A 27,654-nucleotide genomic window follows, 5' to 3' on the forward strand; every position below is an offset into this window, starting at 1 on the left:
TCCTACAGTAAGATAAAACATCAACACACAAAGGAACCTAGTTGCTGCAATATATATTCATCTCTAAATAGTCCACTCCACCTCTCGCCAAACGCAATTTTGTTGCATTGTTTATACTGGTAGCCCGGTACTTGGAGAACAAGAATTTTAAAACCAGCTTCCTCTAGAATGTAGATTGTTTTCATTTTTTTCTAACATGCTATTGAAGTGAGGAAGTGGAGACTGTGGGAGGCCATGACTTCACTCCATGGAAAAAGCAATGCAGAGACTGGTGAGAGAATCTGTCATTTGCTCTATGATGGTTCTAGGATTGAACTATTTTTAAAAACATTGCCATTTCATGTGTGATTATTTTTTTCAAGATTATCTTCACCTGTATATTGTAACAATCACAATCAGTAATTGAATCTGCATTACAATAAAGAGTATCATCATTGTTTTGGTCTTACGGCTTATGCTAAAATAAAGGCAAATGGACCATGAATTAATATGAAGGGCGGTTTATTTAACTACTTTGACGAGAGTTGTTGACACTTTGACAAGTAGTCTTTTAAGCGTTTGTGACGAAGACTTGAAATTTTACCAAACAAGAGTGGTGTAAACGTAATTCAGTATGTCAGATAATCAGTCAATCAGATTCCAACAATAATGCTAACAAATCTGTTTCATGAAACAATATGTAAACATGTCGACTGCACTTGTTAAACACTGAACTCATCCAGCCACTATATTAATAAATGAAGAAAATATACAAAAAATGAAAAAGCCAACTAAAATGAAGCTGTTTTTATTTTTTTCAAATTGCAGCCTACCATTGTATTAGATTGCAATGTCAATTTGAATATGATTAATTGCTCAGCCCTCTCCTGCACAGTACAGCAATGTTTAAAAACTAAGTGTATGAAATGCCTTTAAAGTGTTTAAGGAGTATTTGTTTACAGGCGAAACGTTTAATATTGGTAATTATTAACTATCTCCTACAACAAATGGCATCATCTTGGCGGCGGCAGGGGTAGGAGGGGGGGTCATTTATTTGCAGAAATCACAGCCTGGCTCTGTCTCTATCCCCAAGTAATGGGGGAGGGTGGGGGACTTCATTATATTCCGAAGCTTGTAAATGTGCTGCAAGCATTGGCAAAAACAAAACAAAAAGATTGTAAAAAAAAAAAAAACGATAGAAAAGATGTAAGATCCCTAGATAAATGCATAAACATGAACAGAAACGAAAGACACCAAATGCCTCTGGAGAGCAGATGAGTGGCAGAGTATTAGCCAGACACAGCGTCATTGTCTACTGTTTAGACTGGAGAGGTCATGCTCCAATAAGCACAATCAAACCATGTGAGCATCTGTTGCCTTTAACTCTCCCCTCTCTTTGTTTTATGGCACACGGTCACAGTGAATGATTTACTCAAGCGCTCCCATTTTCCGCGTGTGGTTTACATTTTTTAAATGCGCATGTCTAGGCAAAGCTTGGCTATTTCCTTTTTCAAAAACTATAGCCACCAACGGAAACACGCTGGTGGTATCGACATAGTGATTTCAAATCTTTTCACTTCTTGTTTACATATTTGGATTGTGCAGTCACCGCTTCCTAAAAATTGCTCACCCCCTCCCCCAAAACGCACTCTCGCTCTCTCTGCTTGACAATCAACCCAATTAGATGAGCTTGTGAATGAACGCTAGCAAGCACTCTTGCATACACACACACACATCAAGAAAAGCCATTAGCCTGTCTTTTCAGCATTAGAAAAAAAAAAAACATTCGATGATTTGCCGGTTCAGAGAGAGATCAGCCCCTGACATGCAGCCTGGGGCAGCTCAGAGTGTCTACCTCATTATTTTTGCAGGAACAAGGGCACTGGTGATCCCTGTAAGGTGCTCTCATTATGACCGGGTCCACGGAACAGACTGCTATATGCCTTAATCATTCATTATTAGTGGTTAGAATATTGGCAGCCATCCAATTGATACAGTTCCATGACTCTAGCAAATCATTACTTTGGGATCGCGTTAACTGTTTTGCACCATTTCAGTTTAATTTGGGCAGCTAAAAGCACTAACTGACGTCCTGATATGAAAAAGTTGAGCATGATTGTTTATAGCGGTCATGCAGCATAATTGCCGGTTAATTGTTATTGTTAGTACTACAGTGTCCAATTAGCCAGTTAGTAGGAATGTGTAACAAAAACAAACCAAATCGAACTGTAACATTTAAAAATTTACCGCCCTTGAATATATTGCACCACATGTATTGAGATACAATTTTTTAACTTCACGGAGATTTAAAATAAGCGTTACCTCACTCTGCTCAATGTAAACAAAAGTGCCTTAAAATAGCATTTGTCGCTTATGTGTTGAGTCTTATTTCCTTTTGCCTGTCATTTTGCTTCAGTGGAAACTAGAGGTAGTTTGGATGGAGTCTATCACTCCCACACAGCAACTGAATGTTGGATTTTTTGCGGGTACAAGTTGACAAGTGCAAATGAGTGACAAAGCCATTCATTGCGGCTTTGAGAAGAGTCTTCCAGATGTGATAGTCTGAAATGGTCCAGCACTTCCTCCATAAATAGAAAGGAGGCTGCCATCGTGTTTTCCAATTTGCGTTGCCAGGGTGACAAATGAAAAGCAAAATCACCCTCACGCCTAATCAAATGACAACAAGTCAGTCTTTTCTCAGTTTGGTCAAGCAATATAGTTGTAACGGGTAGTGTGCGTTTGTGTGTGTGCGTGTGTGTGTGTGTGTGTACGCACTTGTATCACGACTAAGGCAATGAGAGACTCACAGCAGTATGCGGATAATGTGCCAATAATCTGGCTCGGCGCAGCTGTTAAATCCACCGCCAATAAAGACGGGTATCAAAAGAACCTTTTCGAAGTAGAGGTTAAATTACCAGTCCAGCAGACAAAGTCTAGACTGCGCAGTTCAAACAAACACACTCCATCCTGGAACGGCTACAAGCTAGTAAAGACAAAACTGTAATTGGACATTGATCTGTTGAAATCTTGGGATGAATAACTCATCTTAAGAGCAGCCAGGAGAAAGTGTGGGCCTTTCAGAGAGCTTTGTAATGATGGAAGAAATGACATCTCGAAATATGAGCTTGAGAGCAAATGTGTGTGCGTGCTCTGAAAGGCTACATCCATTTTGTTTCCATCCCTAAGAGGTTACTTGTCATTTCCAAAAGACATCGCAAAATGAAAACAGCAATTAGCTTGCTTTTGATTATCTCCTTTTTAAAAAAAAAAGTCCCCCTTCCCTCAAGACAAAATAGAGCTACATCATTTCTATCAGCTTGGTTAAACACAAGCAAGATCAATGGCTAAATGTATCAGCAAATATTACCATTCGTTGCCTGGCGAGTAATCATTACGGGATGGCACAGATGCATTATTCATGGGCTAATGTATAATTCAGAGTTAACAGCAGATTCTATGCATAAATAAAGCGGTGATACATTTAAACGCATTAAATGTTTACTCGCTAAAATAGGATACGGATGCTCAGCGTGGACACTTGCTTCCTCGCTGCGCTTATTTGATGATCATATTTTGTAACAATTGCTCAGGAATCAGGAGGTGGGTACAGGAAAGTGGAGAGTGTGGAAAAACATGTTTGTCGGAGAACCTCCCGAAGGGCGACTGGATGCTTCTTTGAGGGATTAAATTGCGGACAATTGGGAGCGCTCCATAAAAACACACATTAAAGTCTTAACGATAGCTGCTTTAGTGCCCTGACAATGAATACACTGTTGTTTTATCTCTCATGATTGTAAAGTCAAGCCTGAGTGTTGACACCACAGAGCCGCTGTCAGATGGGATGTCAATAGGCAGGGACAAGGAGGCTCTGCACGACAGTGTTCAGGTAGCGCAGGTAGCCCCGTGGGGATCGCCATTCCACTTTATGACCGCGTACTGGCTTTAACAGAGCCAGATGTCTCTCTCTCTCTCTCCTTCTTGCTCGCTCTCACACACACAAACACACACACACACACACACACACGCACACACTTAACATGTGTGAAAGTGCCCTCCGATGAGCTGAGCTGCCTCAAGGATGTGCACACACAGAGGGGAGGAAAGAAGATAGGACCTGTTTTCAATTATGCCAATTTCTCACTCATTCGTGGCTCAGGGGGTTTATGTTAATTAAACATATCGGCCTTTCCACTGTGCATACAACAAATTAGATGGAATTTTTTATGAACAATCAAAGCACAACGCCACTTCTTCATCATGCTCGAGTTCTGTATTCACCCGGCAGAAAGTAATGCCTCCTTAGCGCCCTTTCATGTGTGCTACATCAAATATGTGGCAAGTATGGACTTGGCTCACTGGAGAACCGCAACCTGTGAGGATTTACCATTGTGGTTTCAGTTCTGACCAAAATAACTGTGATTAGCGTTTGCTTCACAACAGAGCAGCTCTATGTTGCAGCAAAACAGTACTCACATCCGTAAAAAGGCTTTTGAATAACCTTTCTCAATGTATAGGTGATATCTGTAAAGTTACATGACACAAATGGACACGATAGCAGGGTCCAAGATGCCGCTGCGGCCAAGAACATTTAAAACTAGTCAAAACTGGTTTACTTCCTGATTGCTGTTGTGATGACGTTTAGCTGTAATCTGCTTTTTAATTGCGGCGCGCAACCAAAATATATGGCTGTGTAAATGGAGTTTCTCTTGAGACAATGACTAGAATACATTAACTCGCCAGCCCAGTTGAAATGGATCGTTCACATGTATAGCCAATGAATAAAAATGCTAGTTCAGCATTGACGTAAGTGGCAATTGTTATTTTTATTATCAATTATATCATGCACTGATGCACACCTTAACTGGACCAGTCTTTGGAGCTGCTATCGCTTTCATCGCTTGTAGGTGTCACGTAAACAAACTACCAAAATGACAGCAATTCTTCATCTGTTTTGTTCAGTTCCAAACAGTGGCGTGTAAAAGCCCTGAGTCCCTCATACAAGCATGTCTGGCTGCTTGTAGGGGGATGGCAATGATGGCAACAATGGCATGGAAGCCAAGGCTTCTCATTGATTTTCTGCCTCTCTTTATGATGAGGCAGCTCGCGCAAATCCTGCATTGTTGAGGTCAAAAGTGGGAGGGTGACAGGAGGTTATGTGTGTGTGTGTGTGTGTGTGTGTGTGTGTGTGTGTGTGTGTGTGTGTGTGTGTGTGCGTGCGTGTGTGTGCGTGTGTGTTTGTGCGTGTGTGTAACCAAGCAGCATTCACACAGCCAAACAGACGGTAGTAATTAAGAGATATTTATCTAACCAGTATATTACAAATGGTTTTAATTGTTCTGTTTTTTCCCCCGTGAGGCAAAGCATTTTTTTTCTCATTCACATCAACGACTACTGTAACAATTGGGTCATTTATATGTAATTGAAATATAGCCATCCAAGGCATTAACAAAATTTTGATCCCAGAGGACCTTGGATATTAGAAAGAAAATGAGAGGCATGTCACCATTGCATCATTTACAACTCTTTCCTCCAATTCTTTGTGTATTACATCATTCGCGATGAGAAAAAAAAATGAAGACAACCTCTAGATATTTTTGTTCTTCTTCTTGTACCAGCCAGCAGCTGCCATCGTCCTGTCACAGGAAGGAAAAAGGGCCAGCGAACAAAGTGTGGTGCAATCCCAGCAGGGCCATTGTGTGAACACATTCAATAATATTTTTCCAGTTCTCTGTCAAACATTCATCTGCCTCTAAGCGGCCCGTCTCCCCCTCTTTCTCTCCTGTCCATGCTCGGAAACAGTCTCTTTGATACAGATGTCAGATTCCTCAGAGGTGACATTCAAACATGTGCCAGTGTGTGAGTCGAATGTTTACCAGCTCCCTGCTATAAGTGCTGTTTGTGCAGAGCTGACTCACTCTGCTACTTCACCTCCCTTACTTTACATGAACACCCACTGCACCGAGAGGATTCGGACCGGGATCAAAGGGCACACCAGTGCTACATTTCAAACATAACATTAGAAAGTAATATAAGCGGTATAATGGTGTGGTTTTGCTCCTGCTATATTCTTAACAGGGAAGACCACTTCCTGTTTCAACCTGTCTGCAAGTCGTGAAACTAAATAGATAGAGGAGACGGGAAGAATCTGTTTCAAATTGTAAGGAGGGAATGCATCTGTTCTATGAGCCCATTCACACAACTATGAACAGAACAGAAGGGAACCAATCTCCTGGTTAAACATTTCATTTGCTCACCTACAGAAGTGTCAATAGTTAAATAAAGCACAAGAGTGTTTGGAAAACACTCATTCAAGTATATAGTTCATTGTTTTTTGCAGCAAAAACAAATTGAGAGGTGGAACAATTGAGATTGGATAAAACAGGAACAAAGCGATCTGTGGTAACATCGTATCACTTGTGATACAGCCACTGTGCGTAAATTCTGAATAAATCAGATAATCCCAGCCATCGTGTCGAGTAGTTGCGCCATATTGACGATATGGAAAGAAAGTCTGATGAAACAATGTCAATGTGACGCGGTTCTAAGTCAGCCTCAGTCAAATGTTTAACCAGAACTGCACCTGGTGTTTATACAATGCCACACAGCTACATTCCGCTACGACTTTTCTAACACAGGCTGCCCTTTACTAGTCAGACCGTTTTTGAGCGCTTAAACGTCCTTTACATTCAAATAACATGTCGTTATCTACAAAGCGAGCCCACACTGCGTCTCGTAACACCAGGAGATTAATCACATCGGAATCATTAAACGAGAGGTCGCTCGTCTTCATCGGTAGTGTGTGCGTGCGCGTGCGTGCGTGCGTGTGTGTGTGGGGGGGGGGGTACAAGAAGCCAGGCAGGCACGTTAGAGATTAGCGCCTCATAATTAGCAATGCAACATCTGAGTTGGGCGAAACATTCGACGAGGGGGGAAGAAATTGTTTTTACAATGGCAGCGAGTGGATGCAATCACTACCCAGCTTGTTTTGAGTTCTTCTTTGTGCTTATGTGGCCACATGTGACTGCTGTCAAATGAACCCTCACTATGACCAATTTTGACTTCAGTGCGTTCACACACAAACTTCTCGTTCTCATAGACTGGAAAACATTAGATAAGCTTCCTTTCAGACAAATAATTTGGTCTGCTTTCAAATCCTCATCTGCCCCCCCTTAATACACACATCCCACCAACTAAGCGCCCACCCCCCAGCAACAGGCACAACCCCTCTTCTTTTCACCCCCACAGTGAGACCTGCATGTGCAGGGCCGGAGTTCATAGCCTCCGGGGTGCTGAAGGGGGAAGTCAAGTTAATCTGGTGGCCCTTCAACAGTTTTCAAATGGTACACACCATTTACAGGCACAGTCCTTTCCCTCCCATAACAGTCACCGACTTTCTATTATGACAGTTGCAATCCCACAGCTAAATCGGTTAAACTTGGGGAAATCCCGCTCTCGTATTGGAACAGTGGAAAGAGATACTTACTTGTGGTTTCCCCCCCCTTGCAAAAGCATCCTCTGATCAGAACAGCAGCCAAGTTTTACAACAACTGAAACCAACTTTCATTTTACTCACAACAGATCATGTCACACACGCACTCGCTGCACCCGTAATAAAGACAACAACTTAGGTGCGCAATTTAAATGCCACCTGGATTTAGTCATCAGATAGTTCTCATTTTACACACACACTGGCGGCCCACCTCCTTCAGAAGCACCCCCCCCCACACACACACACACACACACACACAAAACCAACGTTCAACTACTCACCCGCCAGTCTGCTGATTCTTGAAGAGTCTCGGTGCAAACAAGTTCTTTAAATCCTCGCCCGGGATGACCCAACCAACTCGCCGCACCAAATCCAGACACACGCACAAAGCAGACTTTTTTTTTTTTTTTTTTTATCCCTTACATTAATAAACCCCCACTGGCCGCAAGCAAAGGGAGCTGAGGCGAGCGGCACTTGTTTCAACAAAAGACAGCTTCACCTCGCTCCTAGGTCCGAAGGCAACGAGGCGAGCTGGGCTGAGACGAGCGAGAGCGGGGTTCGGCGGCACCTCCTCCCCCCCAGCCCGGTTCGAAGTATTCCTACTCGCTCTTTCATCGACGACGAGAAGGGGGCGGGGGGGAACAAAAAGTAACCCGTAGCTGCTGGTTGCTTGGGGGGCGAGAGGAAAGCGGTGAGTTCGCCGTTTACAGGCTCCGCTTCCTTTTTTTCCACACACACTCTCACATGCACACACGCCCCCCCTCCTTCTCCCTCCTCTCGTGCTTCACTTCTTTGTGCGCGCGCACACGCGCGCAAACACACACACAGTCCTTATACCCCCCCCCCTTCCTCCCCCCTCAGCTGTTCAACAGACGCATACACATGGCTGACCTAGTCTTTGCTTAGACACAATCACCTTTCAACTCAACACGAGACACAAAAAGAGAGTGGAGCGGATTTAAAATAATTCTCATGGGCAAGACGGTGGTAAGTGGTGGGTTGATTGAGGGGTTTTAGGCACCGCGCATGCGCGTTTGCATTAACGGTAAGTACGGTGGCCCACAAGGGAAGATTTGTGGAGGTCACGCCTGTGTTTTACGCCAGGAATTTGTATGGCAGCACTATTGAATTCAAATTAATTTGTCTCAAATACTGAAACCAAGAAATGTAGCTGGCCCATACACGTTAGTGAGTCAAGAGTTTTCATTGTTAATTTTACGTTTCAAAGTTGAAACGGATATTGTTGGTATCAAAAACTGTAGGATTTTTTAAAATCTTGCGAACTGAGATACCCCCTGCATCTCTTGAATGCAATTAATTCATTCAGGCTGGACCCACAGGCTGGTTCACTCTGTAGTTGGTCCTGGGCCACATGTGGCTCGCGGGACGCAAAGTGAATAGCTTTGCTGTATGGAGTAACAAAATAATCACAGAACATGCCCGGGGGAAAAAAATATTTTTAGCCTTTATTGTTCCACCATGGGAAGTTTTTAATGCTGCTGTAATGTTTGACAAACTTCCAGGCAATCATATTGTGAAATCACACCACCAGTAGATAAAGAGTGATAGATACACTGTGAGTTGTAAACTCTTAATTTGGTCAGTAGATCAAGAGGCTACAGAAGCCACTAAAGGAAACAAATATATATAGATATTAAATATTTTGATCGAAGGCTCTAAATTAACCATAGGTGTGGAGGTGAGTGACAATAAATGTTTGCATATCCACTATGTGGCCTGCAGTTATCTTGTGATTAATTCAGGGTTCCCCTTCACTCACAGTAAGTCAGCTGGGATAGGCTTCACTTACATGTGACCCTAGTGAGGATAAGCTGAAAATGGTTGGATGAGATCATCTTGAAACAATATTTTGTCATCATGTATAAGCTGATGTTGATTGACTAGACAATGGCTAAATAAAGGCACGCACAAGTAATGTTCAAAATTTTATTTTTAATTCTATTTTGCATTTCACTAAGGAGTGAATTATGTGGTCTGCTAAGTAGAAATAAGATAAAGAAGACTAGGGAGTAGGGAATGAGTGAAAGATTGTGAACACAGCGCTCGTCAACACTCGGATCACATCACCTCTCAATTTGACACCACTCAAACCAAAATATGTTGAAAGCAAATCGTGGAGCAAATTTAAAATAATAACCAAGGGCAAGACAATGGCAGTTTGATTGATGGCGCAAGAGGAGGGGGACGACATTGGCACCGTACATGCATGTTTGCATCGGCTGGTCAACGAGATCTGCTTTGCGGGATTTGAAGTGAAACACTTTAGAAATATATTTTTTCATATAGACGATATACTGTAAATTTGAGTACAATGAATAAATACATAAATAAATCTACGTCTGACCTGGCCTACCAGTTTGTTCTAAAAATAAAATGTGCACAAATGTTCCCCCACCCCTATTTGAGTGGGAAGATACGCCGGCAGCGAGAAGCAAATGGATGCTGTTCAGGCTTGGAGAGCTCATTTGCATTTTGGGATAATGAATTAATTAGTTACCCTGCCCATCCTGCCCATTAAAAAATGGGCAGGGAGAATCACGTGATTAGTCCATTTACAATATTACAAATGGTCCCATTGTAACAATTACAGAGCGCCTCTCGTCAAATGTATTCACGGGGATTTTAGTGCTAAAATGACAATTTGCTTTGTCTCCACAAAAACAGCTCAATCCAATCCAGCCCTACCCAAGTGTTGGTAAAACAGCAGGGCTGCGCTAAGTTATGAAACAACAGCAGTATTTCTATTTCATTGAGCAGGTGGTTTGACACATTTTCATTGTCTAAAACACGATATTGGATCACTGTCAAAATCCAATTAACCAAAGCAAATAGTCAGCGCGATGGGCTCTTTTTGCACAGAAGCCAAACATGAGCAGGAGAGACAGGCAGTGGGGATCAATAGAAATTGAGTTGAAGGTGGTGTGTTCTCATGTGTGCGTGTGTGTGTGTGTGTGTGTGTGTGTGTGTGTGTGTGTGTGTGTGTGTGTATGGGGGGGGGGGGTCCTTCATTGTCCTACAAAGCATGTGTGCCGTCTCCTTTTCAATAGAGGCAAGGGGGCGGGGGTGGTGGTGGTTTCTCCTATATGCAACCTCTTCCAGCTCTACTCGCAGCTCTGGTGGTAAGTCATACTTCCCTTCTACATTCTACATTCTACATATTTCGTTCATTTGGAAAAACACCACTTACGGTTCTCAAATGAAACAGGCCATGTTTTGTTCAACAGAGATCAAGCGCTTTTGGAAGTTGTAGTCGAGCCTTGCAACTGAAAACCTCCAGTACATACATTTGGAAAATGTCCTCTCATCTATCAGGTGACTTAGTGTCAAAAACGGACTACACCTTGGACTGGTCGAGAGTCAAGCACATGACAAATGTGAAGACAGAAAACGTTTACACTCAACCCACGCTGCCTGCATGGAGTCAGGCGAATGAACCCGTCACACAATCATGACACAAACGTATTTCATTTCAGTAATAATAATGCTGTTGACAGTTATTATTTTTTTTCACCTATTTTAAATAAGAAAGATTATTAAATCAATTAAAGCTCAAATTTAAATAAAACCCAAATTAAAATTAATTTAATCAATTTAATTAAAGCTAAAAATTAAATAAAACAACTAACAAGAGGGAAAGAAAATCTGATAGCCCCGGTCAAATTTGATCATTTCTTTTGCTTTGCACTCTTTGAGTCACTTCCTAACAAAGAACCACACGTGCTCTATGCTTCTCTGTTGGGCTCAATTCCATAGTTGAATCACTGCAAGCACAGACAGGATGTTGTTACACAATGACACACCTTCTAATAAAATCTCTCTCTTCACAGCAGCACTTACACTAAGCTAATCTAAAACGCGACGCTACCTAACACTGGGTGGTGCCGGCCGGCTCATCTTTACGTTGGCCCGGGAGAGGAGAAGGAGCGGCAAAAAATCCTCCGACACGGCTTTGCTGAGCAAAGCTGGATATGGGCTGACGGGCGCCAGTTCCCCTCCCCTGGTGGATGAGATCCCATTATCGGGCCCACGAGAACTCCACCTCCAGGATTTCACAGCCCCTCTGTTTATCACAAGGCTCTGTCAAGTTGGGCACCATTAACCGATAATGAAAGGAGACAACCGGTGCAGTTACAAGCGAAGCAGTCCAACATTCTACAGGCCTACTAAGCATGTATCTGAGAAGCTGACTGTGTCTATTCATTTCTATTCAATTTTCAAACAATCCATCACAATCCCTTTTTGCCTCCCATGAGCACCTCCTCCTACACTACTTTCAATCCAGGCGGCACCAAAAAATGCTCAACATGATTACATCATGTTTTTAACATTTGGCTGCTCCACAATTCTCCAAATTGAGCTGGTGCCTGTATCGTCATATCACCGTTGATAAAACATATTGGAACATAAGCTATCAATAAGATACCGTCATATCTCCGTTGATGAAACATATTGAAACATGAGCTACTCTGATTTATTCAGTTACTGATCAAAGGCCAAAAATGCATTCCCCTCCCACCTCGGTTACATTACTTCATAGTAATCTGTCCCCACTTGCACTCATTAAAAATAAATACTTAACAAAAGCTGTGGCGGGCACAATCAACACACACAGGCACACGCACTGTTTGCTTTAGCCTGATCGCACAACAACCCACTCAGAGGCAAAGCAAGACCTCAGAAACACAAATAAGTGAGCCCGTAGTCGAAACAAGAGGGGGGGGAAAAACAGACATGGATGAGTGAGCCAAGCTTGAGAAAAACCTCAGAGGCCCCAGCCTCTTAAGTACTCCTATCTTGTAACTTCATTTAATACATTCACCAGGGATGAGCCGACAAGTTAGGGAGGTGGGGTGGGAGGGTGCTTTGACTAAAAAGGAACAGACTTGTAAACTGAGCGGAAAGTTTGCTTTATGGCGGAAGGTGGTGCACTTGAGGAGGACTTTAACACATGACTAAATCTTTGCAGTGTAACAATGACGCCGGAACATAATACGTATGCGAGGGCAATTTCACCATTGGACAGAGTGACTTGCTTACATTAGAAAGTTAAAGAGAGCTTTTCCAGATGGAGCTTTTAAAGCAGACTATCTCAACTGCACATATTCTACCCATAAAGAACAAAGGCCGTGTGACTGCTTCAACTTACAGTTTTCAATCCGTCCTCGGCAAGCATTTTTAAAAAGGCCCTGTTAGTCCTTGTGGATCGAGAATTAAATGAGGAAAATAGGATCTTACGCCACTAATTAAAACACTGATCGCCTCAGGGTAGTTGAGAAAAGGGGAAACAGTTAAAACAAAAAACGCTTTCCAATCTCCTTGAAACTCAAGGAAATTACACAACTAACTATGGCAGTGTCGTGGGCATGGATATGTGAGTATGTACTAGTGGTCTTATCGAGGGGGAGACAAAAGACTGAGCGATAATCAAGCTGTCCACTGGAAGGCATCCGGAGAGACAGCGTATAACCATGACAGAATGTTAATTTATGAGCATTAGCAGTGAAATGGCAAGTAAAGCCAAGGAACGGTATTTCCCTTCAGGCAATCAGCGCGAGGTCTCGGCTCACACACGTATCTTGTTTACAAAGCTATTCACACTCCCATTTGGCAGCCTTGCAAACACTAAGGGAAAGAAAGACACTCGCAGGATACATATGTCTCGTCTGTGCCGAGTTACTCACGAGAGGGAAAGTCGATCACAAGAGCCATTTTGGTGAATGCGAATGATGGTAAGTCTTATTCCATATGGATGCAGTTCAGAAGAGGGACTTTTTTTCCCTCCTACGTCGCCAGTAGTAAACATCATCTTACAAGTACACGACAGTCAACCCAACATAAAACACAAATGAAAACTGTGCTTTACATTGAAATATTTTACTATCGGCGAATTGTTATTGTTTTGGAAAAAAATCAACTGCTGTAAAAGCTATAAGAATATGCCATGGGTGTTCTGGAACGTATGATTTACGTATCCCCCCCGCAATGGTGGTAGGATATAGTGTACTACATATTGAAATGTTTTGGATCAAAGTTTGTGGGACAGTTGTGGTTTAAACTATCAATTTAGGCAATTCTCAACATTTCTAATGGGAGAGGTTTTTTTTTTTTTTTAACATTCACAGCAACAAGGGAGCGGCCAATACCGCAAAAAAAGGGAATCACTTCCTTTAGCGAATTTCAACACAATAACTAAATATAGAGTGCACATAAAAGCTAGTTAGGCTACACACCGTTGTTCGAATGCTTGAGTTTTTGTACTATTAATAAAAGACCAACTAAATAATAATAAAAATAATAACTAAATGCTTTGAGAATCTGCATTGCAATACTGTACCCACGTAAAACACCATAACATCAAATAACTTGAAGATGAAAACTTTATAAAACCTTTCAGATACTTTTGTTCACAGAGCGTCTTTACACATCCTGCTTTTTCCACAGGCTTTCTATGTTCTCACATGGACAGTCCGTGTGTCTGATTCTGCAAGCAACACTGGACCCCATTCATTGGAATAAAAAGAAGCAGTTCAGGTCACCAAGTCTACACACACAACAGTCTGTAAGGAATGGACTGTGTATTTCAGAGAGCGAGAGAGAGGGTGTGTGTGTGTGTGTGTGTGAGAGAGAGAGAGAGAGAGAGAGAGAGAGAGAGAGAGAGAGATCCTTTGTGGACTATATAAAACAACCAAACAATACATGGGCCTGACACTTAACCAGGAGTGGATTAGTGCTGGCTGAAAAGGTGTTGGGGTGTCACGTGAGCGTAGCAATCTAGTGCAAGATCAGGGAAGCAACAAAGAAAAAGGGCGGTTGTGTAGTGTGCTTCCTGCATGGTGCAAGCTCATCCTGCTCAGTTTGCTAGTGAGCCTCTCTATACTGCCACCCTATGGACAAAGAGTACACCTGCAGCCTCGTGGCAGCGCAAAGATAAAGAAAGAATGGAAAAAAAAAGGGCAGGGGTGTGTAGAGATTACCTACCAATCACAACATTACGACCACTTGTCCAATATGAGATCCCATCCAACTACTCTCCCTTCGCAAAGATAATGTTTATCTTTGATTGACATTGGCAGAAGAATGTTCCACAAATTTTGTTTTGCGGTTGGCGTTTGCAATGAAAGATGTCTTACGACTTGGCTACAAAACTATATTATGAGCTTTCAGTATCACGTAGGACAGCACCAAATAGTGCAATTGACATTTAGCCAAATTAAACCCTTTTTAACCATTTTAATCAGAAATGAACATTACTCTGTCTATAAAGCAAAACATCTGTTAGATATATTGTGCTTGCTTGCTTGCTTGCTTGCTTACTTCCATCCATCCATCCATCCATCCATCCATCCATCCATCCATCCATCCATCCATCCATCCATCCATCCATCCATCCATCCATCCATCCATCCATCCTAACCCTAACCCTAACCCATCCATCCATCGGGGGTCACGGCTGGAACCTACCCCAGCGGTCGTCGGGCAGTAGGCGGGGGACACCCTGAACTGGTTGCCAGCCAATCGCAGGGCACACAGAGACAAACAACCATACACACTCACAATCACACCTAAGGACAATTTCGAGTAGTTTTTAGAATGTGGGCGTGAACCCACGCTGGCACGATGAGAACATGCAATCTCATAATGTTCTTGCTGGTCAAAGTGTAACAGTATACTTGAATGACTCCCAAGCCAGCAGTACTTATTTCAAAATCAATTATTCCATGCCAGTCATACTCAGCTGCTCATTGCATGAGTGATTCGGCTCTAGAATTTACAGATAGTGGTAAGTGGAATATGCACAGCTTTTATAGGTTAGAGGAACAGGATTTCAAATCATTCAAGACCCTTTTACTAGCTCATGTGCCCCCTCCCCCACCCCTCCCCTCCCACCATCTGGCATGACAAATAACAGACAGAAGTAATCTGGAAGGCGAGTGTGCAGTCAGTGTGTCAGCAAGGAGAAACTAATGTGTTATTCGGAGTGACGGCACAAAGGCAGCTCTCTTTGAAGCCCGCGTTACCAGATAAAACTATTTTTCGCAGGAGCGATCATGTAAAATTTGTCTGAGCAGACAGTTTGGATATCAGTGCCGAGGTCAAGAGGAGCCACTTAGCTGTGCTTTGGCCCTCCAACCCCTGCAGTGTTCAAAATAACCACTCCGCTGTGGGAGAACAAACCCCCTCACCCAAAAAAAATTGCCAGGCAGCAGCTCTGCGAGAAAAGACAAATCTATTCCCTCGGGAGTGCTTTTTTCTAAGCTGCAAAACAGAGGGAAGGGTGAAAGGTAGGACATTGCAAAGCTTGTTCATTAGCCAGACTACAGTGAACCCCAATCTTATTTGTAGTCCACCATTAACCCGTTTTATTTTTCTGTGGAACAGTCAGCTATTTGCTAGAATTTTATTTATTTGCTGCTCTCACATAATTTTGTGCTAGTACTTAACACACCAAGAAATGTAGAAAAACAAGAAAGTTAATGATTAAGTGTCCATCTTTAGTCTTGAAATGTGTTTTCAAATTCAAAGCACATTATGTTCACCATCATTTGTGATAAGCCTCCTTTTATGACTTACACTTTGGACTAAATAAATGGAACATCTATGCATTATACACACACAAACACACAAACACACGCACACACGCACACACTAGAGATATCCTGCAGGTATGTTTTAACATTATGTTGTTCTGAAATGGTGAAGCGGAAACTGCAAATTGCTTGTGCGGATGAACATATTTTGCATAATGCATGAAGAATTTAACATTTACTGTGTGTTTGTGTGCGTGCGTGAGCAAGAAAGGGGGAAAGAGAGTTTGAGAGAGAGAGATGGGAAAGATAGAGTAACAGTGTTGAGGCACGCAGTAACCTAACATGCTGCATGCTAACAGTCAATGTAATAGGAGCAGCGGGGAATAGACAGAAGAGGCTTGGCGCAGCGTGAGCTCCTTAAATCAGCACACAGAATATAGAGGACGGATGGAGGAGAAAGACGGATGCCACGGGAAGTGAGGGAGAGGCTCATGAACACATCAGCAGCAGGAGGGCAAGAACTAAACTCATTAAGTCGCTCGCTACTTGGCTATGCTCGAGTCCAGTGTTTAACATTTAATGAGCGAACATTAAATAAATCTTACCACTGAAGAAAAGTGCCACAAGTGTAAGGAGTTTGTCCATATTAGTGTTGTCACAAATGAATCATTTTGTAGTCCATTATCCCATTGATTACTCAGGGAATCGGTATCAGTAGAGGTGCTTTTCGAGTATGTGTTAAGCCAACCAAATAAGCATTATTATTTTTGGGGTTTGATTATTTTTAAATGGCCAGGGCAAAAACTAAATATCACTGGACATAAAACCTTAACATGAAATGCTCATGACAAAGACACCCGCTGTGAGTGACAGGGCCTGGCACAGTGTGTGTAAGGCTATGAAATATGAGTTAATCCATTCAGACACAAAGCTTGAGCCAGTACATTTCCATTGATCGTGAAGGCAGCAGCACAAGTGGCAGGGAGAAAATAGGAGATGATGATGATGACGGGGAGTAACATGGATGAGAGCATAAAGGACAGGTAGAGAAAGGTAACAAAAGGTCCACCGGGCAAGAATAGAAACATTTCTTTGGGGAGGCGCAGTGTTAGTCAGCGCTCTAGCGTGTCATGAGGTGTTGTTGACTAACCTTGACTGCATTCACCTCCAAGCTCACCGGCTCTCAACAAGTATTGACAAAACGACAATCTGCAAGAGAAACACTGACGGGAAACGGACACACAGAGGACAGGGGGAGGGACAGGCGGGAAAATACATGAATGATGCAAAAAATGGCACAAGCCAGGTGACAACGGCTCGTTGTACGATTTTTGGAAGCACACTGCATGGACATGGACGTGCAAATGATAAATAATAGAAATCACGGTTAACATCATCGAGGAGGACAATTTATTCAGAACCGGTGATCATTTCCCATGACTCAATAAGTGCACATCTCGGCACTCAGCCGCTACACACAGAATGAAAACACACACATGCACGCACACCCCTGAACACCCCCCCCACCCCCCATTATCCCTTGAGCCCTCTCTTCTGCGCCTCACTCGACAAGAGCTTGGAAATAAAAACATCACAGCACTGCCTGCCTCGCAGCACCTGTTCAATAACGTTGACATTTCACATTCGGCATCGCCAAGTTGAGACGTTGTCTGCATTTAAACCAAAGACACGCATCAATCTGCAACATTTCAATGCAAGCAGTTTCACATTGCACAGACAGAAGACACATCTGCGTGGAAGAGTGCACAGTAATTGTCTCGATTAACCCTCTCATCGAACTGCCGATCATTAAGAAGCATGCATTGAGAAATCCTGCGTTATGATAATAATCTGCCATCAATGCTCTGCAAATCAACGGATTCCCTCCAATGGAAGACAAGCAACCCCAAAATTCATATAGTAACTATTTGCACCTGTGCTCATAAATATTAGGAGATTCATGCTTGACATTTTATCTTTGCTGTGGTTCCTCTTATCCAATTATTTATTGACTGCAAATCTTGAAGAAAACAAGGCCGAAATCCCTGGATATTTGCAAGTGCAAAATGCTCCTGTTTGATATTATTCATGCTCCACTTCTGATGCAACACGTCTCCTGAAATACACTCCCAATGAATAGTCCTCTCGCTTTTAAATTTGCAAGTATGCCTGGGAATAAAAAAAAGATCACGCTTCTCTCTGCAATCTCTGCAGCACATGCCAAGTGTGAATTGGACTGATATTTGACAGAGCCGAAGAGAAAAAACAACAACACAGGTACGAACAACCATGAGAAGCATTTCGGATGTTGGCACTGACTCGAAATGGGCATGCAATTTGCAAATTGACGAATCACAGACAATCAAAACTAGAGACACACATGTCAAACAAAAAAAAGAAATTGTGAGAGACTAACATCTATTTCAATGCCAGTGGTAGGGGGAGTTGGACTAGCGTGGATGGGCAGGTAGTTCAACTTCACATCGATGACATCATCTTTAGGTAGCAAAATATATATTATACAATCAATAGGGCCTCTGCTGGTACACTTCATTTTACATTACCCTTAAAAACAAAAGGCTCACTGATAACTTGATCATCCCTGATATTTAACAAAATCTGATTCTTGTGAGAGAAATAAATACTTTAAGGGCATACGGCCTTTTTCAGTGTCATCAAAGTGATCTTGTTTCAGCCTAGTTGCCAAAGGCTAGGGCTGAAAATGGATCCACAATAGATCATCTTTCAAGACATGGTGTTAAAACACAGATGAGCTATGCTAGCTTTTGGCAAACATTCACGGCCTCTTGTGGCCTCTTTTGCCACTGACTATGTTCTTGTTGACTCCATTTAGTTGAGCTAGAAACTAATTTGTTACTTAGCTACTTTTCCATCTAACCATGCCACGTATGTGCCCACAGTGGCCTGTGATTGAATTAGCCACTTAATGAATTATTAAGCGACGGTTGTTCATTCTGCGGTCAGAGTCATGAAACGTCAGAATTTGATGAAGTGGTAAAGTTGAGCCGGCCAGAAAATGGATGGCCACTTAAAAGGCTACTTTCTTTGCTTTCAGGTAACTAATGTTATTGTTAAATGAATGCTTGACAATGTCAACTATCATTGAGAATACTTCTAGCCGGAAGCTTTTTTTTCCCTCATACGTCTACTTTAAATGCATCACAAGACTGTTGTACTTCTATTCCTGTTTTGATAATTACTACCTGAAGGGGAAGGAAGAAATTTGCCTCCATGGTGCCAAGGTTTGATGGTCACCAGGTGCAACCTAACTTGGACGGCTGAGCAGAGACATCTGTTTGATGGCATTAAAAACGCCAGCACCCTGCCATAACTACAGATTAAACGGTAGTAAATCCGAGGATTAGAACCGTATATGAATAGTCCACATTGATTTTGTAACCCTTTGGCAACACTGGGATTTCCACTGCGACAGACATCATGGCCATCAAACACTACAGGACCAAGACTTTATTGATCCCACAGCGGGGAAATTCACAGCTTATAACAACCAACAATAATATCTTAGATTACGCATAGATCAAACATGATCAACATAAACCAGATGAGACGTTAGCTGCAAACACTATCAAGCTAAACATTGGCAACAAAATGTCAGATGTAATGTTAAAGGACTCTGGTTTCTGACTTGTTAAGGGTACGAAAACCGGTTTGTGACTAACATTGCTACCGCTTTTTAATCTCGTTTAAAGGCAGGGCAACACCATTCCTACAACAAACAACTCATCCCACAAGTCGTAAAACAGTCAGTGAAAAGAATGTCAATGGCCTTACACATGTACATCTCAATATTCTAGGACGTACGTAAGAATGTAACTTTGGGGCTGTGAGTTGATGAGGATTATATGTGAGCACTTTGAGGGTGACGGGCATGATGAAAATGATAAACTGGCCTTTCCCTCTTTAGCTGTCTGATGGTCTCGGTCTTTGAATTTCAAAGCTGGAGCACAAGCACAAACGCACACAGACACACACAGACACATACACACCCATGCTGCGATTCACTCTGCTGCAGGGAGACCTTTTTGACACGACAATCCCAAAATCCCGTGCTGAAATCCTCCTTCCCCCCTGACCACCACAGCCCTTAGGAAGGAAGCTGGCTCACATCACAAGAGCAGCATCCATTACTTCAGCTGGCCTCACACTTTAAAAATGTATTACTGGCGGTCTTCGAGGGCTGCCAAAAAAGACTTGGATACTATTTGCCATTAGTCGGCGAGGGCTACCAAAAAAGACTAGGATACTATTTGCAATTAGTCGACTAAACATATCGCACCCGAAAGCTACCGCTCTAATGTAACCAACATTATCTTACATCTTGAATTCAAAATAAAGATTCAACAATTCAACTTTGCAGCTTGTACAAGCATTCCTGACATGTTTATAAATGACAGTGACGGTTACTTGCTAAGGTGCAGCCTTAACATATTTAGCTGAAATGAAAGGCTTTAAAATATCACAAGATGGCACCAGAGCACCGAATAGTAGGCAAGTAGCAATGTGTGTCAAGAATGTCAATGTCAATCTCGATAAATAACCCAAGAGCTTTGGATGTAGGCAAGTTAAGCTAGGGGTCGTTGCGGCAAACAGTCCGAGTCTTTGCCGCATGTGTGATTTTGCTCGGTGTGACTTTTAAAAAGCTGAAACATTTACAACTCATTTTAAGGGTAAAATTGTAAAATGAGTTTAAAATGACAAAGTGTTTGTACATGCAAGCCGAGGTGCTAGAATTGATTAATTGTAAAATAATTGAGTGTCAAATTAGTCAACTATTTTGATATTCCATTAGTAGTCACTTTATAATAATAACGATTCTAAACATTCTTTCGGAGCTTAATTCATCCTGTTTTTATCCATACCGTTCACGGCAAGTTGTCATTAACCAAGTCAAGTGACGGAACAGCGTTGTTCAACAAACTACAGTTTACATGCATCTCTAAAGTCCAGTCGGACTCACCAAATAATTCAATACGCCATGTAAACATATCGACTGTCTGAGCCTACAATGTGCCAAAATCAATGGCCAGAAAGTGTGGCTCTCTATTACTGTATTGAACTATTTTAAATACAGTCAGTGCTGTAGAATAGACTGTGAATGCATCACATCCAAACATGTCATCAGCGAGAAGCAAAGCCAATGCAATATTCAATACAGAATACACAACAAGCTTCGGGAAATGAAAACGTCCACCAAGTCCACCGTCTAAATTAGGGTAACATCTGATTTTAGCCTTCCTGACAATGACACCATTGTCCTCACGGCAAGCAGCAGTGCTGCCGTTGAGTCATTCTTGCATTTGTATTACCATATTAACGTGCACACTGTGCCGCGCTAGTGTGCCTCTGTTAAATATGCATGCTTGAAGGACTGAAGACAAAACATGGCGGCGCAGACGGGTGGAGGAATATCCATATCGTAATAACATCACAGCACATTAGCTTCGGCCGCATGCAGAGAGATTTGATTTTGAATAATACGCTGTGATTTATGCAATCGGGGAAAATCACGTTTGACATTTTTATGTGTTGGGAGGAATCCGTAAAGAGACTTTAATGAGGTTATTAAAATAAGTGAGCATACAAAGCCACAGCCAATGAAACAATAAGACGTAAAAATCAATAAACGTATCATCAGTCGTGTATCTTGATACAAAATAAGCACTTTCATTTGAATATGTTGAATGCAGACTCATTTACATACATCTCAGTAAGCGTCCCTAATAAGGGTTCTCCATATCTTAATAGCAACTTATCGAGTCCCTTGGCTGCAGTGTGCTTAGAATGCCAATCATTCATTCGTACCCGTAACAGCCAAAACATCAAGTTTAACAGCGTACACATTGCCGACATGGATTTGCAGACGTCTACGTTGATAGTGCTTTCAACTGCTGTTAATTAACCTTTTGTACTCTTTAAACAGAAACCACATATACAAATAGAACTCAATTGCAGAACTGAGGAAGAGAGGGCTTGCTGAAGGTTGCTGTCGTAATGGATTGCATTATATTGAACAGATATTGAATTGTGTCCGACTCCTAAGGCTTCAATCATTAGCCCCCCGTCTCTTTCTCAATCGTGACTGTCATTTGAGAGCAGGCTGATTGTGTTAGAAAGTAGCTGATTGCGATGATGAGCACAGTGCTACTGATGAGAAGAAGATGGGCGGTCTTAAGGGTGGCGATAATATGCCATACACAGACACAACAGTGACGTAAGGATGTTCAAACACACTGTATTATTTCCAAATGAATAATCTCTGATCTCATCTGTAGTCCAACAGTAGTCCTTGGGCAATGTCATGCGAGCATATGAATCAAATTTTAACGAGGCTGTTCTCTCTCTGATGTTTGGACTATCACTATCCTTACTAGTGTTGACAAGGATGAATGGAATTGATATTATCATTCAAAGCCCTCCTCCATCAGATTAAGACTATATATTGTTTCTGCCATGTACATGCTTACACAATATTTGGCCTGTGTCTGCATTTAACCCTTCAGGTACACATGGTACATACAGACAAAAAAAAAAACATCCACACCTATGAGCGGTTTACACCCTTAAATAAACCTAATGTGTATATTTTGAGAATTTGGGAGGAAGCAGGCGTTGTTTTTGCTTTGGATTGAGAGATGCACCTTGCTGGATGGTGGCGGCAAACTCAACTCACTTCAGTTTAGCGTATAGTCTTTTTTTTTTTTAATTAATATAAGAGGCCCTGAGCTATTTTCAGTGTTACAAGGGCTGATTGAACACAAATGGTGGTGCCAAAATGTGGACAGACAGTATAACAATACTCACAGGCATTCTTTATCCTCTACAAAAAAGACCAATAATAATGCAACTTAATGAGAGCATTGATGACTTGATTTCAAAATGTTTCTATCTCATCTCCTCATGAGTGTATTGCGTTACAAATGTGGTCATGGAACAAATAAAGTCATGAGCCAAGGCGCCACTGCAATTACTCCATGGGAACAAAAAGCTTGGATGTTCCAAATGGGAAATGCAGAGAGCAAAAGTAAGAGTGCTGCTGCAGCTTTATGCTTGAGACCATTGAGAAGTAGTGGCCCTCAGCGGCTATCCAAATCCTCGAGGCAACATGACGCCACTTATCTCTGCATACAAAGACACATTTGGCGAAGTCGTACCTATTGGACTGGAATTGCGGTGACACGGAGCCAGCTTGAGTGGCCGAGAAATGAACCTTGTTATGCGTCCTGACACCGGGGCCACGCACCCGGGCAAATAAAAACATGACTCTCACTTACTGCCCGCCTGCGACCGTAGGCCCATACATCAGCATTAGAAAAGGGTCTCGGCAGCCTCAAGGTCAGCTCAATTTCCTCCCACTGTTATGAAGTATCAGAATCACAGCAAGAGAGGGCGGCCGCACATGTGTAAGGAAATGATTTAGAGAGGACTGGGTGCAAAAGGAAGAGAGGTGATTTGTAATACAAAAAGAGGAGCTGTGACGAATCACTCGGTGAGAACCATGCCGCCTCTTGTACAATAAAAGTGTGCTGGTGTGGGCATTAGGGAGATAATGTTTAAAGACTACTTGCACATTCTATTCATGGCATCTTTGTTGTTGTTGTAAACGAGTCAAAAGCCTTGTTAATTGCTCAAGTGTAGCCAGTTAAACTATAAAGCAATCAAACCGTCGACATAATTCTTTGAGCGAATGTGAATACAATGCTTAAAATTCACTGTAATCACATTGGAAGCGACCTAATGTATTTTTTTCCTCCTCTGATGAGACCTGGGTCCATTTACCGCATGCCCAAGCAATTTGATAAATTACACAGAAGAATAAAAGGGGATTGTGTGTGTGCGCGTGTTGTGTGTGTGTGTGCGCGCGCATGTGTTTGTCGCCTGTCATCCTTGGCTGCCTCACTGGCGGAGGTTTGACATCTTCAGCTAAGAGCCAGGGGAAATAACAGCAAATTCACTTATTGGCACCACCTCATCTATTGCTCATACGTGGGGGGTTGGGGGGGGGGGTCCTTGAGGTGCTACAAAATGGTGCTGTGTTCTGTCACTGAAAGTGTATGTGCAGGGGTAAACACGGTGTATGTTGAAATCCATCACTGGCTTTGATGGGGGCACCGTCTGTAATTTCAAGTCAACTCTGACCCTATCTGGGGGGGGGGAAAGGCAGTCCCACAATTGGCTTTCTTTTTTTTTAATGTTCTGACAGCACAACCAGGTTTGATGTATGTGGGTGGTCCCACTTGGAGGATGTGCGCTACGACATGAATACTTGGCCGCATGGATGCGTATTTGCCCAGTTGCATACGTGTTTTTTGGAGAGCGCCTGTGGGAGTGTTGCCGAGCAGCTGATCTACTGCTTTAATGGCCTCACTCCATCTCAGTTTGAGGTACTGCAGAACAATCCAGGGGCGAGCGCAGCAGCTGAGAGTGACTCCAGGCTGCCTCGCAGACAGAGAAAATGTCAGGGTAATAGCAGGTGTGATATCGTTGCAGCCCAAATCCCTTTCAAGACGAGATATGGAATAATGCGTGCAAGGAGATTATTTGGACAAAGTTGCCAAAGTTGGTGACGTGGGGCCAACCCCATTCCATGCCCTTTTTATCCAAACGTGTGTCAGCAGACTCTCTTTCATCATCAATGTTTGTCCATTATTATCATTATTATTATTATTTTTGTATCCTATTGCTTTTTTTTTCTGGAGAAGTCAAGAAATTCATTCAGAATGTAACCAACCCAGTGACAGAGTCATCTATTTTTGCTCACCGCTTTGAATTCATTGGTGGGTTACACAAACTCTAGCATCACAGTTAGTTTGCAAAAAAAAAAACCCTCAAAAGCAGTTTATGACTGTCTCCACATTGTACCTCCATATTTCTGAGCAGCTTTACTTTTCACTTTGTTTGGTATGCCGGGAACATAACTCACAAAGAAATATGCAGCGCTCACACTAGTATTTCTGTCATCAATGAAAATTAGGACAAAATATCATCGTCAACGAGACTTTATCACAAAGACAAGACGCACCAAAATTTAGATACAAATACACCCGCGTGGAATAATAAATCACACATGAAAAATTGCAAGAATGACTCTTGTAGCAATCCAACATCTTCATAAAAGCGACAAAAACAACAGAACGAAGCACGGTGCTACTGTGGAACGACCAGAGCAGAATAGGGCAAAACCAACAACACGTGTAAACGTTATGAATAAAATGATTTGGAAATGAGGAAAAAAACATCCCCACAAACTGCTGGCAAAAATGTTGAGCTCAGAATGAGGTGAATATGTTAAAATCCGCATCGTACAGTCTTAAGCCTGAAGTTGTGGTTATGGTGCTGTGTTGTTGTTGTGGGGTATTCAGCCATGATTAAATGGTCTAAAAAAGCAAACAAAACACTCCAAGGCGGAATGAATAAGAGAGACGGCTACTTGCACAACAAATAAATCCACCAGCCTTGTATGAGTGAGGCCTTTTGAATAAAAAGCAGCGGTGTGCATTGGGAGAGCAGCTGATAATGGCTGAGTAATAACTAGTGGTGAGTGAAGCGGTGCTGGAGGATAAAAAGAGGCAGTGGGGGCAAAGACTCCTGTGCGCTGTCCAATTACAAAAAGCTCTCTTTGCTCGGCCATCTCACCACTAGCTCGCCCGGGCCGACCCATCTCCATCTCTTCTCTTTCTCTGCACCTGACATTGCAGGTGTCCTGACACCAACCTCTCATCACCTCATTGAAACTCACAGCAGCCCCTTGAGGACAGTGAGGCAAGATTGTCATGCTCAGTCTTGCCATGGGAAGATACTCTTAAATTGTACTCAACTTGGTTGTTTGGCAATATAGTTTACTCCATTTTTAGCATTCCTTCTATACTGCCGTACTTGTGTCATTTTTTTCATTTTCCGGCGGCACTGGGCGAGGAATTCAACGGCCTGAACATTGGTACTTGTGTATGTAAAAAGGATGTCGGCAACTAAAATTCAGTCGAGAGTTCATGCGGGTTTTTTTTACGACTACATTTATCACATTTTTATGATGCCCATTATTTATGGGTGGGAACTACTTTTTTCATGTCTGACTGTCATGAAAGAAGGGAGGAGGCAAGCATTGTAAAACAGTTCCCTGGCTTGCTTTGTCTCCTTCTGTTCTCTAATCGTCACCAAAATTCATATGCACAGCTCTACTCATGTCCACTCCGACCTTTATGCCACCAAGCGCTCAACTGAGAGAAGAATGGCGGCGAGGAAGAGTCGATGAGAGCCCACGGTCATGTGTGAGATAGGGCACAGTTTTAAAATGGTTAAACTGTTAAAAATCAGTACGCATGTTCACTGCTTTACAGTACTCAGACAAAGACTCTTTTTCACACACAACCCTGACTACATTCTGAAGTCAGCCAATCACAAGCCTGTCCCGGCTGCCCTTGACTACACTCTCTAAGCTCCCGCCACAGTACATGTCAAAACCCTCAGCACAGATTTTCTTTGCTCCCCGCGCTCTGGCTTTTGCTCGCAAATCTTTTACTCTGTCTTCAGGCTCTGAAATATTTAGCAGGCCCATCTGAATACACCTTCAGGCACAGAGTTGGTCGGGGGCTGCCTACCTCTCCATGTAAAGAGCGATGACAAAGAGAGCATGTGAGCGGGACTGAAGGTTGGCGTAATAGCTCATCAACATTATTAAATCATCCCCCGTAACCCCCCCCCCCCAGTAGTCCCTGAGCGGTCTTGGCTTGTTTTATTTCTCTGTCAAGGTTGGGTGGCCTCAGCTCCAAAGGTTTAGACTTTAGCTGCTCGCCTAGCTGGTGCTGTGCTAAGCAGGCGTCAGGGGAGTTTCTCCTCAATTAAGCAAAGGTAAAGCAATGCTGCTGACTGTGGCAGCGCTATGAATGCATTAGTCTTCCTGTCACCACAGGCTACGTTACGTACGACATGAAGGCGCAGGAACATGACAGACAGCGGGTTACTTGAAACAATACCCACTTGCACCAGGATTGTATGAATAAAGCACCGAGAAGGTCGTACAATTTGGAATTCATCAATTTTTTCAGGAAGAAAAAATGCGCCATCTACTATTGTACAAAAGGCAAAAGATGTCAGTGCCTCGTGTGAGACCTTGATTCAGCAAGCATCAATAGATTAGCATGTATGTTTAGCTTGGGGGAGGAGGGAGAATGTGAGACAAGGTGAAATATAGTAGAATACAGTACTCAAAAATTGTGTTTAACTTCATTTTACTTAATACTTGCTGCAAAATTAGAATGAAAACCTACTTGCAGTTCACTATTCACAAATTCACCTGTTTGTTCCTCCTGCGGTACCTGTCCAAAGCATTTTGCTGAAACACTCACCTATCTGCGGTTTAATGCACTTGCTGTAATGTCCCAAAGGGCCACAAGAGGGCAGTGATGCTGTGGCTAATTGGAAACATTTGAGTTGTTCATCATAGTTTATTGTACTTAGTAATTGGTGTCAAGAAATCATATTGAAGAAATAAACCTTGACTGATAGACTAAAAATCTTTGAAAGTCAGGGAGGAGCAAAGTTCAGCTTGGGAAGTTATGAAGCTCCTTTGTATCATCTATGTGTGCATGTGCATTTTTG

General features: G+C 42.5%; 1 protein-coding gene across 7 annotated transcripts in view; it reads right to left on the bottom strand.

Moving 5' to 3' along the window:
* The window catches only part of rerea (arginine-glutamic acid dipeptide (RE) repeats a), a 118,760-nt gene that overhangs the window by 68,640 nt on the left and 22,466 nt on the right, over positions 1–27,654 (bottom strand). For 2 of the 7 annotated variants that reach the window (XM_088399111.1, XM_088399102.1), the window contains exon 1: positions 7,750–8,241. The exons of 3 other annotated variants lie outside the window; for them this stretch is intronic. The gene's annotated coding sequence lies outside the window, so the exon portion shown is untranslated. Of the gene's footprint in view, positions 1–7,462; positions 7,607–7,749; positions 8,243–27,654 lie in introns of those variants that run through there. 2 more of the 7 variants (XM_088399067.1, XM_088399076.1) reach the window with 2 other exon arrangements.

The sequence above is a fragment of the Syngnathus floridae genome, chromosome 2 (genome assembly GCF_059516105.1).
Source record: "Syngnathus floridae isolate MCC-2025c chromosome 2, RoL_Sflo_1.0, whole genome shotgun sequence".
Classification (NCBI taxonomy): Eukaryota; Metazoa; Chordata; class Actinopteri; order Syngnathiformes; family Syngnathidae; genus Syngnathus; species Syngnathus floridae.